Below are 11,835 nucleotides of genomic sequence, written 5' to 3'. Positions count from 1 at the left end.
GTTCACAGAGAAGAAGCAGGCCAGCAGAATCATCTCCCACATCAAGACATCACGAAGCCTCCACATCATGTGCCACATCCCAGTCTTCTGCTGGATCACTGCTACAGTTCTGGAGGAGGTGTTGAAGACCAGAGAGGGAGGAGAGCTGCCCAAGACCCTGACTGAGATGTACATCCTCTTCCTGGTGGTTTAGTCCAAACTGAAGAACGTAAAGTATGATGGAGGATCTGAGACAGATCCACACTGGACTCCAGAGAGCAGGAAGATGATTTAGTCTCTGGGAAAACTGGCTTTTGAGCAGCTGCAGAAAGGCAACCTGATCTTCTATGAATCAGACCTGACAGAGTGTGGCATCGATATCAGAGCAGCCTCAGTGTACTCAGGAGTGTTCACACAGATCTTTAAAGAGGAGAGAGGGCTGTACCAGGACAAGGTGTTCTGCTTCGTCCATCTGAGCGTTCAGGAGTTTCTGGCTGCTCTTCATGTCCATCTGACCTTCATCAACTCTGGTGTTAATCTGTTGGTAGAAGAACAATCAACCTCCCGGTGGTCTAAACTGTTTGGAAACAAATCAAAACATCTCTACCAGAGTTCTGTAGACAAGGCCTTACAGAGTCCAAATGGACACCTGGACTTGTTCCTCCGGTTCCTCCTGGGACTTTCACTGCAGACCAATCAGACTCTCCTACGAGGCCTGCTGACACAGACAGGAAGTGGCTCAGAAACCAATCAGTTGATGGTCGAGTACATCAAGAAGAAGATCGAAGAGACTCTCTCTGTGGAGAAAAGCATCAATCTGTTTCACTGTCTGAATGAACTGAAGGATCGTTCTCTAGTGGATCAGATCCAACAGTCCCTGAGTTCAGGAAGTCTCTCCACAGATAAACTCTCTCCTGCTCAGTGGTCAGCTCTGATCTTCATCTTACTGTCATCAGAAAAAGATCTGGACGTGTTTGACCTGAAGAAATACTCTGCTTCAGAGGAGGCTCTTCTGAGGCTGCTGCCAGTGGTCAAAGCCTCCAAGAAAGCTCTGTAAGTGGGATTTATTCATCAATAAATATTCTGCTATCTTTCAACTGGAGAAAAAAATAAATGTGTTATTACTTGTTTCCTTCCTGTTGTCTCTCCAGACTGAGTGGCTGTAACCTCTCAGATCGAAGCTGTGAAGCTCTGTCCTCAGTTCTCAGCTCCCAGTCCTCTAGTCTGAGAGAGCTGGACCTGAGTAACAACAACCTGCAGGATTCAGGAGTGAAACTGCTGTCTGCTGGACTGGAGATTCCACACTGTACACTGGTAACCCTGAGGTCAGGATTCATTAACCCACTGAGTTGATGACCATCTAAAATCTGATTTACATTTGTGAATAAACAGCTAACCTCTGTAGGATTGTTTCTACTGAAACGATTTGTAAAGGACCTTTAACTAAACTTCGACAGTAGTTTCTAGACTGAGAAAATTCCCATGACTATTCTTTAAATAATTTTCTGTTGTTCATTCTTTTGTTTTTGAATTATTACATGCCACTCATGATCTTAAAGATGTCTTCTACATTTGTATCTGGCACAAAAAAAACATCCCGCCTCTCAGATGGTTTCTGTGTGTGTTTGTGTGTTTGCAGGCTGTCAGGCTGTCTGATAACAGAGGAAGGCTTGTACTTCTAACCCCTCCCATCTGAGAGAGCTGGACCTGAGCTACAATCATCCAGGAGACTCAGGAGTGAAGCTGCTGTCTGCTGGACTGGAGGATCCACACCGGAGACTGGACACTCTCAGGTATGAAGAGGCCTGTTGCAGCCACTGACAGTCTGATAGAGGAGGTGTTTTTTTTAATGGTGGGCATGAGTGTTATATGAACAATCACACGTGTAAGAGCCTTTTTCCTTTGCTCAGAACAGAAACACTGCCAGTTGAACATAAAAAGGAGATCTTTGGGTAGGAGGACTCCAAGGAGAACAACTCCAGGAACAAAAAAATAATAATAAATGCCTGTTGGTGTTAATTGATGCAGTTTGGACAGATCGCTGCATGTTAAAGGAACTGTCTGTTAGTCTGAGAAATATCCTTGTTTGCCCTCTTACCCGGGATCGAACCAGTTGCATCTCTGTACAGACATAGGTCCAGGACATGTTTAGCCTAGCTTAGCAGAAAAAATGGAAGCAGGTGGAAACTGCTAGCCTAGCTCCATCAAAAGAGAAAAAATAAACCTTCCAATAACTTCAAAGAAGTTATATTTAGTTAAAACTCTGCTGAAACCTGACGACTACAGGACAGGACTTTGAGATGCTACATTCAAGTGTATTTCTCCAAATGCTGACTGAATGAATATTACTTTGTGTAGAACATTTGTAGAGAACATAGTCTTCACAGCAAACATGGGTTGTAAATATATGAAATGTGCCGAAACTAAGTGGCTCTTCTAGTTCTTGGGAACTTCAGGGACTTTACTCAGATATTTGGTTATTTATTTACAATATTTACTATAGGCGACTATCTAAAAACAAAAATGTGAAGACAGAGAGGCTGAATAGAGAAAACCTTTTATGTCAGACGCACTGACTGTCCAAAGAATCCAATATCCCATTGCTGCGTGTGATTGTTTATTGCAGGTAGACAGGTGATCACTTTCATACAGTATCCCATTAGATCCACAGTTTCACTTGTATACCAGCGTCTAACAGCAAAACAAGTCCATAAAATACAACAATGATTGTTTATTGCTAATTTGGCCCAATGTAGACATTTTCACTTAGGGGTGTCCTCACTTTTGTTGCCAGCAGTTTAGATATTAATGGCTGTGTGATGTGTTATTTTGAGGGGACAGCAAATTTACACTGTTATACAAGCTGCACGCTCATTACTTTACACTGTTCTACAAGCTGAACGCTCACTACTTTACACTGTTATACAAGCTGCACGCTCACTACTTTACACTGTTATACAAGCTGCACGCTCACTACTTTACGTTGTTCTACAAGCTGCACGCTCACTACTTTACGCTGTTCTACAAGCTGCACGCTCACTACTTTACACTGTTATACAAGCTGCACGCTCACTACTTTACGCTGTTCTACAAGCTGCACGCTCACTACTTTACGCTGTTATTCAAGCTGTACGCTCACTACTTTACGCTGTTATACAAGCTGCACGCTCACTACTTTACGCTGTTATACAAGCTGCACGCTCACTACTTTACGCTGTTCTACAAGCTGCACGCTCACTACTTTACGCTGTTCTACAAGCTGCACGCTCACTACTTTACGCTGTTCTACAAGCTGCACGCTCACTACTTTACGCTGTTCTACAAGCTGCACGCTCACTACTTTATGCTGTTCTACAAGCTGCACGCTCACTACTTTACGCTGTTATACAAGCTGTACGCTCACTACTTTACTTTACACTGTTATATAAGCTGCATGCTCACTACTTTACACTGTTATACAAGCTGAACGCTCACTACTTTACACTGTTATACAAGCTGTAAACTCACTACTTTACACTGTTATACAAGCTGTACGCTCACTACTTTACATTGTAGCAAAGTGTCATTTCTTCAGTGTTGTCACATGAAAAGGTATAAACAAATATTTACAAAAATGTGAGGGGTGGACTCAGTTTTGTGAGATACTGTATATATCTATATAAATGACCTTAGGAATTGTTTTATTTAATTTTTTGTATGTTGCCTTATTTACAGTAGCCTATTTTTAAGCTCGGTGTGTAGGCTAGCACTACTTTACACTGTTATACAAGCTGCACGCTCACTACTTTACACTGTTATACAAGCTGCACGCTCACTACTTTACACTGTTATACAAGCTGCACGCTCACTGTACTGTTTGTTTGGATGGAATGATCAGTCCTGGAGTGTGAGCTGCTCTGATGGTGATTACTCTGTCTGGTACAATAAGAGAAGAACACCCATCTTCTCCTCCTCCTCCTCCTCCTTCTCCTCTGGTAGAGTAGCAGTGTATGTGGACTGTCCTGCTGGCTCTCTGTCCTTCTACAGAGTCTCCTCTGACACACTGATCCACCTCCACACCTTCAACACCATATTCACTGAACCTCTTTATCCTGGATTTGTGCTCTGGTCAAGTTCTGGTTCCTCAGTGTGTCTGAGTTCTGTGTAGGAGGGAGAATCTCCTCCTGGTAGAGAACAGATCAGTTGAGTCTGTACAGGATCACAGAAATCTTTCAGCTTCTTGTAATAAATTCATCAATGAACTTTTTACAAAGCGATTCAAAGTGATTGAACAGATTCCTCATTTCCATGTAAACTTCTTCCACTTCCAGTCCTTTAAAGATGGAAGCTCTGATCATTAAATGGTGGAAATGCCGTTGACTTGGACCTTCTGTCATGTGTTGCTTTGAATTCTGGCTCTTGTTCCAATAAAAGCAGAATGTTACTGTGAGTGTGTTTGTTGTCTTTCTCAGCTCAGGACTACTGACACCATTCAGCTGGAAGAAGTTTGTAAGGTGGTATTAGAATGTTGAAGACGTTTATATGGTTTTTAAGGTGGTATTAGTATGTTGAAGACGTTTATATGGTTTTTAAGGTGGTATGACATTTTTGTAGGCACTTCTGTCCTGTGACTTCTTAAGGTGGTTCAAAGTTTAAAACTGGTTTTAACATTTCGTTAAGAGATGAAGGTGGTATTAGTATATTTGATATGGTTTTTAAGGTGGTATTAGTATGTTTGATATGTTTTAATAGATATACTAGATATGATCAATCTATCTTTATCAACAGGCTATGTACCACAGTACTTTAAAGTAGCTGTAATTAAACCTCTTCTGAAAAAGGTCTGGGTCCCGGCCTCCCTGGTTCCATGAACTTCTTTAATGATAAAATTCTAGCTATTAGAGACAAAATTCACCAAGATCTGCCCTCAATTGGCACCGACTTATCTCTTAACTCAGGAACCTTAGAAACAGCTGTAGAACCAGATACATGTTTAGACTGTTTTGCTTCCCTCAATCTTTACCAACTAACTTCAATAATTTCTTCATCTAAACCATCAACCTGCCTCTTAGACCCCATCCCGACTAGGCTGCTTAAAGATGTTTTACCCTTAGTCAGCACCTCTATACTAGATATGATCAATCTATCTTTATCAACAGGCTATGTACCACAGTACTTTAAAGTAGCTGTAATTAAACCTCTTCTGAAAAAGCCCAAACTTGATCCGGATGTTTTAGCCAACTATAGACCTATATCTAACCTTCCATTTCTCTAAGGTTCTGGAGAAAGCAGTTGCTAAACAGCTGTGTGACTTTCTACAGAGCAATAGTTTATTTGAGGATTTTCAGTCAGGATTTAGAGCTCATCATAGCACAGAGACAGCACTGGTGAAAATTACTAACGACCTCCTTATTGCATCAGACAAAGGACTTGTCTCTGTACTGGTTTTATTAGATCTTAGTGCTGCATTTGATACCATTGACCATCAGATCCTATTGCAGAGACTGGAATATTTCATTGGCATTAAAGGAACCGCTCTAAGCTGGTTTAAGTCCTATTTATCAGATCGATTTCAGTTTGTACATGTTAACGATGAGTCCTCCATGCACGCCAAAGTTACTCATGGAGTTCCTCAAGGATCTGTCCTTGGACCAATCCTCTTCACTTTATATATGCTTCCTTTAGGCAATATTATCAGGAAACATTCCATAAGCTTTCATTGTTATGCAGATGATACTCAGTTATATCTATCGATCAAGCCAGATGAAACTCATCAGTTAGCTAAACTTCAAATGTGCCTTCAGGATGTTAAAACCTGGATGACCTGTAATTTTCTCATGTTAAACTCAGATAAAACTGAAGTTATTGCTCTGGGGCCTAAGCACCTCCGTGACGCATTATCTAAAGATATAGTTTCCCTGGATGGCATCGCCTTGGCCTCCAGCACCACTGTGAGGAATCTTGGAGCTATCTTTGATCAGGACATGTCGTTTAAGTCTCACATTAAGCAAATTTCAAGGACCGCCTTTTTTCACCTACGTAATATTGCGAAAATCAGGAACATCCTGTCTAAAAATGATGCAGAAAAACTAGTCCATGCATTTGTTACTTCTAGGCTGGATTACTGCAATTCCTTATTATCAGGCTGCTCGAAAAAGTCCATTAAGACTCTTCAGCTGATCCAGAAAGCTGCAGCACGTGTTCTGACAGGAACCAGGAAAAGAGATCACATTTCTCCTGTTTTAGCTTCTTTGCATTGGCTTCCAGTAAAATCCAGAATAGAATTTAAAATCATTCTTCTTACCTACAAAGCTCTTAATGGTCAGGCACCATCTTATCTTAAAGAGCTCATAGTACCTTACTACCCCACCAGAGCACTGCGCTCCCAGAATGCAGGGTTACTTGTGGTTCCTAGAGTCTCCAAAAGTAGACTAGGAGCCAGAGCGTTCAGCTATCAAGCTCCTCTCCTGTGGAACCAGGTTCCAGTTTGGGTTCAGGAGGCAGACACCATCTCCACATTTAAGAGTAGGCTTAAGACTTTCCTCTTTGATAAAGCTTATAGTTAGGGCTGGCTCAGGTGAGTCCTGAACCATCCCTTAGTTATGCTGCTATAGGCCTAGACTGCCGGGGTATTTCCCATGATGCACTGAGCTCCTCTCTCCTCTACTTTCTCTCCCTCTGTATGCAACCTTATCCCATTATTGCATGTTACTAACACAACATCTCCCCTTTCTGGTAGTCTTGTGCTTTCTCGTCCCTCTCCTCTCTCCTCCTATCACTTCCTGCAGGTTTTCTGGCTCTGGAGCTGTGGAGTCTGGATCTGTGGCTGCGGGTCTCCTGCTGCCCCCGTGTTCCTGCTCGACACCCTCTGCTGCAACGACTATTGTTACTAGTCTTATTGTTATTATTGTTATTATAATCATTAACATTACGACTGTTACCATTAACACTATTATAAATATCTGTACCATTTTTCATTTAGTCTATAGCAACATCACCTTTACTGTCTGTACCTCTGTGTGTATATTGTGTAGGCTGCCTCCCTCCTCTCTCTCTCTCTCTCTCTCTCACCCCCTCACCCCAACCGGTGGAGGCAGATGGCCGCCCACCCTGAGCCATGGTTCTGCTTGAGGTTTCTGCCTCTTAAAGGAAGTTTTTCCTTGCCTCTGTCGCCTAGTGCTTGCTCTTGGTGGGAACTGTTGGGCTTCTGTAAATAACATCACAGAGTACGGTCTAGACCTGCTCTTTTATGAAAAGCGCTGTGAGATAACTGTTGTTGTGATTTGGCGCTATATAAATAAAATTGAATTGAATTGAATTGAATTCATTTTCTATGTGTTGCAGGTCCCAGGCATGCGACCATACGAACAATTAATCTGATCAAAACGTTATGCTGTTGCTGCAGTGACTCCTCGCAGCAGAACACTTCTTCACATCCCCACAGCTTTAGCAAGACAAACAGTTAACAACAACAACAACATGACAACATCCCCAAGTTCCTCATGCTGCTGCACAAGATCAGCTTTTAACAGGTTAACGTGCAAAATAACTAGAATGCCACATATTTAGGTGAACTCAGCATATCAGTTACCAACCCAATCAACAGCACGACTCCGGCCACAGGAGCTCTCGGGTCCTCAGCACAAACAAGCCAGGAGCAGATGCACACAGAGCAACCAAACTGTCAGCCCGCCATGACAGAAGAACACAAAGACGGCGCTAGCCTGCGGACCAGAGGCACAACAACTAATAAAACAGGACTTCTAAAACTTACTAGAGCAACTTACAGCTCATCTAAAATGCATGAAAACATTCTTCCATCACTTATTATGTGTTTTCATCGTGCTTATACATGACACTAACCGGATAAAAGGTGGAACGAGTAGACAGGACAACGTTAGGCTGTTGCTGCAGTGACTCCTCGGGCCAACAAGAGCGTAAAGCAGCTCCGTCAGCTGCCGACGTCCTGCTGCCGCCTACTGACGTTCCTGGGTATTGCACCCAAAATAACAAGTCCACAAAGACTGAATAAGAGAAGCTTTTTAAAACTGACAAGAAAACATCAGCAAGAGCTGGAATACACATGAAAAATGTGACCATATGTTTTATGTGCAACATTTGTGGACATCCTCAATAAACAGATGCACCAATCATGCTGACTGTGTTAAATCCGTGAATGGTTCGTTCTTTCATTATTTCGTTTCAAAACCGAATCACAAAAAACTGTTTTAAAACCAAAATGGAAAAATACTGATTTTGATATTTAATGAGTCTGATCTGTGTAGCTTTGTGTGTTACACTTGATAAACCTGCAGCAGATACACTTGGGCGATGGCGGTGCCTGATTAAATGTAATAAAGACGAGCTTGAACATCAACATAAGTGGGTTTTTAGTTAGAAAAACAGGACAATATTAAATAGCTGCAGTACCGGAGGCTGCAGCTATATAATATTGGCTCAACGTTCAGTTTGTAACTCACTAGCAACTGGAACAGGAACGCTTTCCTGAGGATCCTCTGGTTTTTAAGATTTCTTCAGTATAAAATTAACTCAAATTAACTGATAGTTGTCAGTACATCCATTGGTACACAGCAAACATGAACTGTTATTGGGTCATTCGGCAAGCTGGATATTAACAAATCATACAGGGATTAAAATGTTGGGTAATTTTTGTTCAGCCTCTCTGCGCTGTTTCCACCTGACCTTTATTTTCTTTGTGAGATGTTGAGGGTTTGAGGCTCTGTAATATACCGCTTCTACAATCATATTCGCCACAGTTGATATGAGATGCGACCTGAAAAAATAGCCTGATATAAAATTAAATGTAAAAATATTTAACCTAATTGATGGATGCTTTTACATTATAAATTTGACCGGCAGTCAATTCATGACTTATCCAACCGTCTAGAGTTGGATTACTCTACTTTCCAAAGCTCTTCCAGCCCCTTTGCAATTAATGATTGCTCTACACTTTTATGCTTTGGGGTCTTTCCAATCTGTAATAGACGAGGTGTCAAACGCCCTGACCCATCTGCCGAATACCGCTGTGAAGTTCCCGTCAAAACAAGAAGAGGATGAAATAGCAGCGCACTACTTTAATGTTAGCGACTTCCCACGAGTGTGCGGGGTGATAGAATTTGTCAACAGAAAAAACAGCATTCAATCAATGTCCTGTTAGTTTGTAATCATGAAAATAAAATAAACAACGTTGTATGTAGGCCTATGTATGTATAGCCTATATTATTATATGTATCACTTGTGTTGTCTTCCCGTCGACCATGCACTTTTTGTCCTCCCGAGTCAAAACTGACCCGGTCTGCTTTCTTTGTTTATAAAGCATAATGTATAAATTACCACCCAATTCTGTGTTACACCTTCTCAGCCAACTTCTTTCCAACTCATTTTTTTTTTTTTTTTTTTTTACTCATTTAGCAGACGCTTTTATCCGGCCGGATTTATATAGCGGCCGAGAAGGAACGTAAGTTTGTATTATGGATGGTGCAGACCCAGTAGTCACTCTGTATGCAAGCATTAGTGACTTGAATCTGATTCTGGAGGCCACGGGGAGCCAGTGGAGGTCACTGAGTAATGGAGTGACATGAGTCCTTTTGGGCTGATCAAAAACCAGACGTGCTGCTGCGTTCTGAACCATTTGTAAGGGTTTCACCGCACAAGCTGGGAGACCTGCTAGGAGGGCATTGCAATAGTTGAGGAGAGAGATAACCATGGCCTGTCCCAGAAGCTGGGTAGCGTACTGAGTGAGGTAGGGCCTGATTTTCCTTATGTTGTATAGAGCAAAGCGCCATGACCGAGAGACAGCAGCAACATGGTCTGAAAAGGACAGCTGGTCATCAATCATGACACCCAAGTTTCTCACCACCCTGGTTGGAGTGATGGTTGAGAAGTCAGTTTGTAGTTTGATGTTATGGTGGATAGATTGCTTGGCTGGAATGACCAAGAGTTCAGTCTTAGAGAGGTTTAGTTGAAGGTGGCTATATGTATGTTAGACAGTCCGTGATCCGTGCCAAAACAGTGGGATCGTCTGGCAGGAAGGATAGGTAGAGTTGCGTGTCGTCTGCGTAGCAGTGGTAAGAGAAGCAGTGCGAGCAAATGATTGGCCCCAATGAGGTGGTGTAAATTGAGAAGAGAAGGGGCCCAAGCACTGAGCCTTGGGGCCCCCCTGTGGAGAGGCAGTGGGAGGATAATTGTCCTTGCCACAAAACATTGTAGGAACGCCCCGAGAGGTAGGATTCGAACCACAGGAGTGCTTTCCTCGAGATGCCCGTTGCTGAGAGAGCAGATAGCAGGATCCTGTGGTTGACTGTGTCAAAGGCAGCTGATAGGTCAAGCAGGATAAGAACCGAGGATTGGGCTGCAGCTTTAGCTGACCTTAGGGTTTCTGTTACAGACAGAAGAGCTGTTTCAGTAGAGTGGGAACTCTTAAAACCAGACTGATATGGATCTAGGAGGTCATTCCCTGAGAGGAATTCTGAGACCTGTTTGAATACTGCCCGTTCAATAGTTTTGGATAAAAATGGTAGAAGAGACACTGGTCGATAGCTCTCAACTTGAGTTGGGTCAAGTGAGGGCTTTTTGAGCAAGGGTGTAACCCGAGCCCTTTTGAAAGTGGTCGGGAAGGTTCCTGAAGCCAGAGAAGTTTATCACATGAGTGATTGTCGGGACCACAGTAGAAGATATGGCTTGGAGGAGATTCGTAGGAGTCGGGTCCAGTGGGCATGTAGTTGGACGGCTACGGGTCAAGAGTTCTGATACTTCGCTCTCTGTGAGAGGAGTAAACGAGGAGAGTGAACCACCACTGATCTGGAAGGGCAGGGGAAAAGATGTAGTAGGACTGCTACAATGGTTGAGTGTTTCAGAGAATTGGCTAGTTATAGCCTCCACTTTGCCTGTGAAGAAGGCAGCAAAGGTATCATTACCACTAGTTTTACACTTTTTTTGGAAATCAGGGTCAAAAAATCTAATTTATATGAAAGTATGGCTGGGCATGCCATAAACTGGCCACAGATGCATGTAAGTTCATGGATGTTAGCATTTCTTCAAAAGCAGCTAAGTTGCCTTCTCTGTGTAGAACAACCTGACCCAAGCAGACCTACAATGCAATCCCAGGTAGGCCAGTAAATGGTCAGCCAGCACATCACAATGACAGGAACGCTATAAATATACATCTATGATCAGAGGAAAGAACAGCAGAAAACAGAAAAAGCTAAATAGGTGCATGACTTTGCTTTTAGTGCAGTTTGTGTTGTTGGTTTGTCCAAGCTACGCACATGTTAGCCTTATTTAAAGTAGTTTATTGATATAGTCAATATCAGTCAGGTACTGGTGCCAATAAATAGCAGTAACATATTACAGTAAATAATATTGAACAACACATTGTTGTGGTTGCTATTGATCCGATAATACACAATGGTTTATAAGGGTATTGATGAATTTGTACAATTTGGAAGCTGTGAATATAATATCTACTATCTACAGAGGTTGACACATTCAGCACTGCGAAACTGGTTCATCTTCACTCTCCAGCAAGGTTCTACCTCTGGTGCTGATGCTGCCACAGCAGCTGTACGTAACATACTTTCAATTTTGAACCAGTCATTGGGCAAGGACAGATAAGAGTCAAGGGCAGCGCCCAAGCATGGCTCAAGAAATGGCCTGGTCTAACATTCAAAATCAGGATTAGTAACCACTCTATTGTATTATTGTCATAGTAACCAGAAAAACACCATCTTATTTTGTACTAAGGATTTTCATTATTGAAACTATTTATTTAGCCATCAAATGTTTTGCAGGTCCTTCCCTGGATTTTTTAGGCGGGGGTCAAAGCGAAGTTCATTAAGCTTTAATAAGCCAGCAAAG

At 42.3% G+C, this 11,835-nt stretch overlaps 1 long non-coding RNA gene across 1 annotated transcript; it reads left to right on the top strand.

The window, feature by feature from the left end:
- The first annotated feature begins 1,150 nt into the window (after positions 1–1,150).
- Positions 1,151–8,100, top strand: LOC119917355. The gene is made up of 3 exons (XR_005447265.1): positions 1,151–1,304; positions 1,619–1,772; positions 7,303–8,100. It is a non-coding gene; the product is annotated as an uncharacterized LOC119917355 (long non-coding RNA).
- Positions 8,101–11,835: the final 3,735 nt, after the last annotated feature.

This window comes from Micropterus salmoides, unplaced genomic scaffold (genome assembly GCF_014851395.1).
Source record: "Micropterus salmoides isolate LMB-PRFRI ecotype aquatic unplaced genomic scaffold, ASM1485139v1 Ms_hic_scaffold_1, whole genome shotgun sequence".
Taxonomy (NCBI): domain Eukaryota; kingdom Metazoa; phylum Chordata; class Actinopteri; order Centrarchiformes; family Centrarchidae; genus Micropterus; species Micropterus salmoides.
The sequence above is the reverse complement of the archived record's forward strand: the minus strand, read 5'-3'. Positions and strand labels throughout refer to the sequence as shown.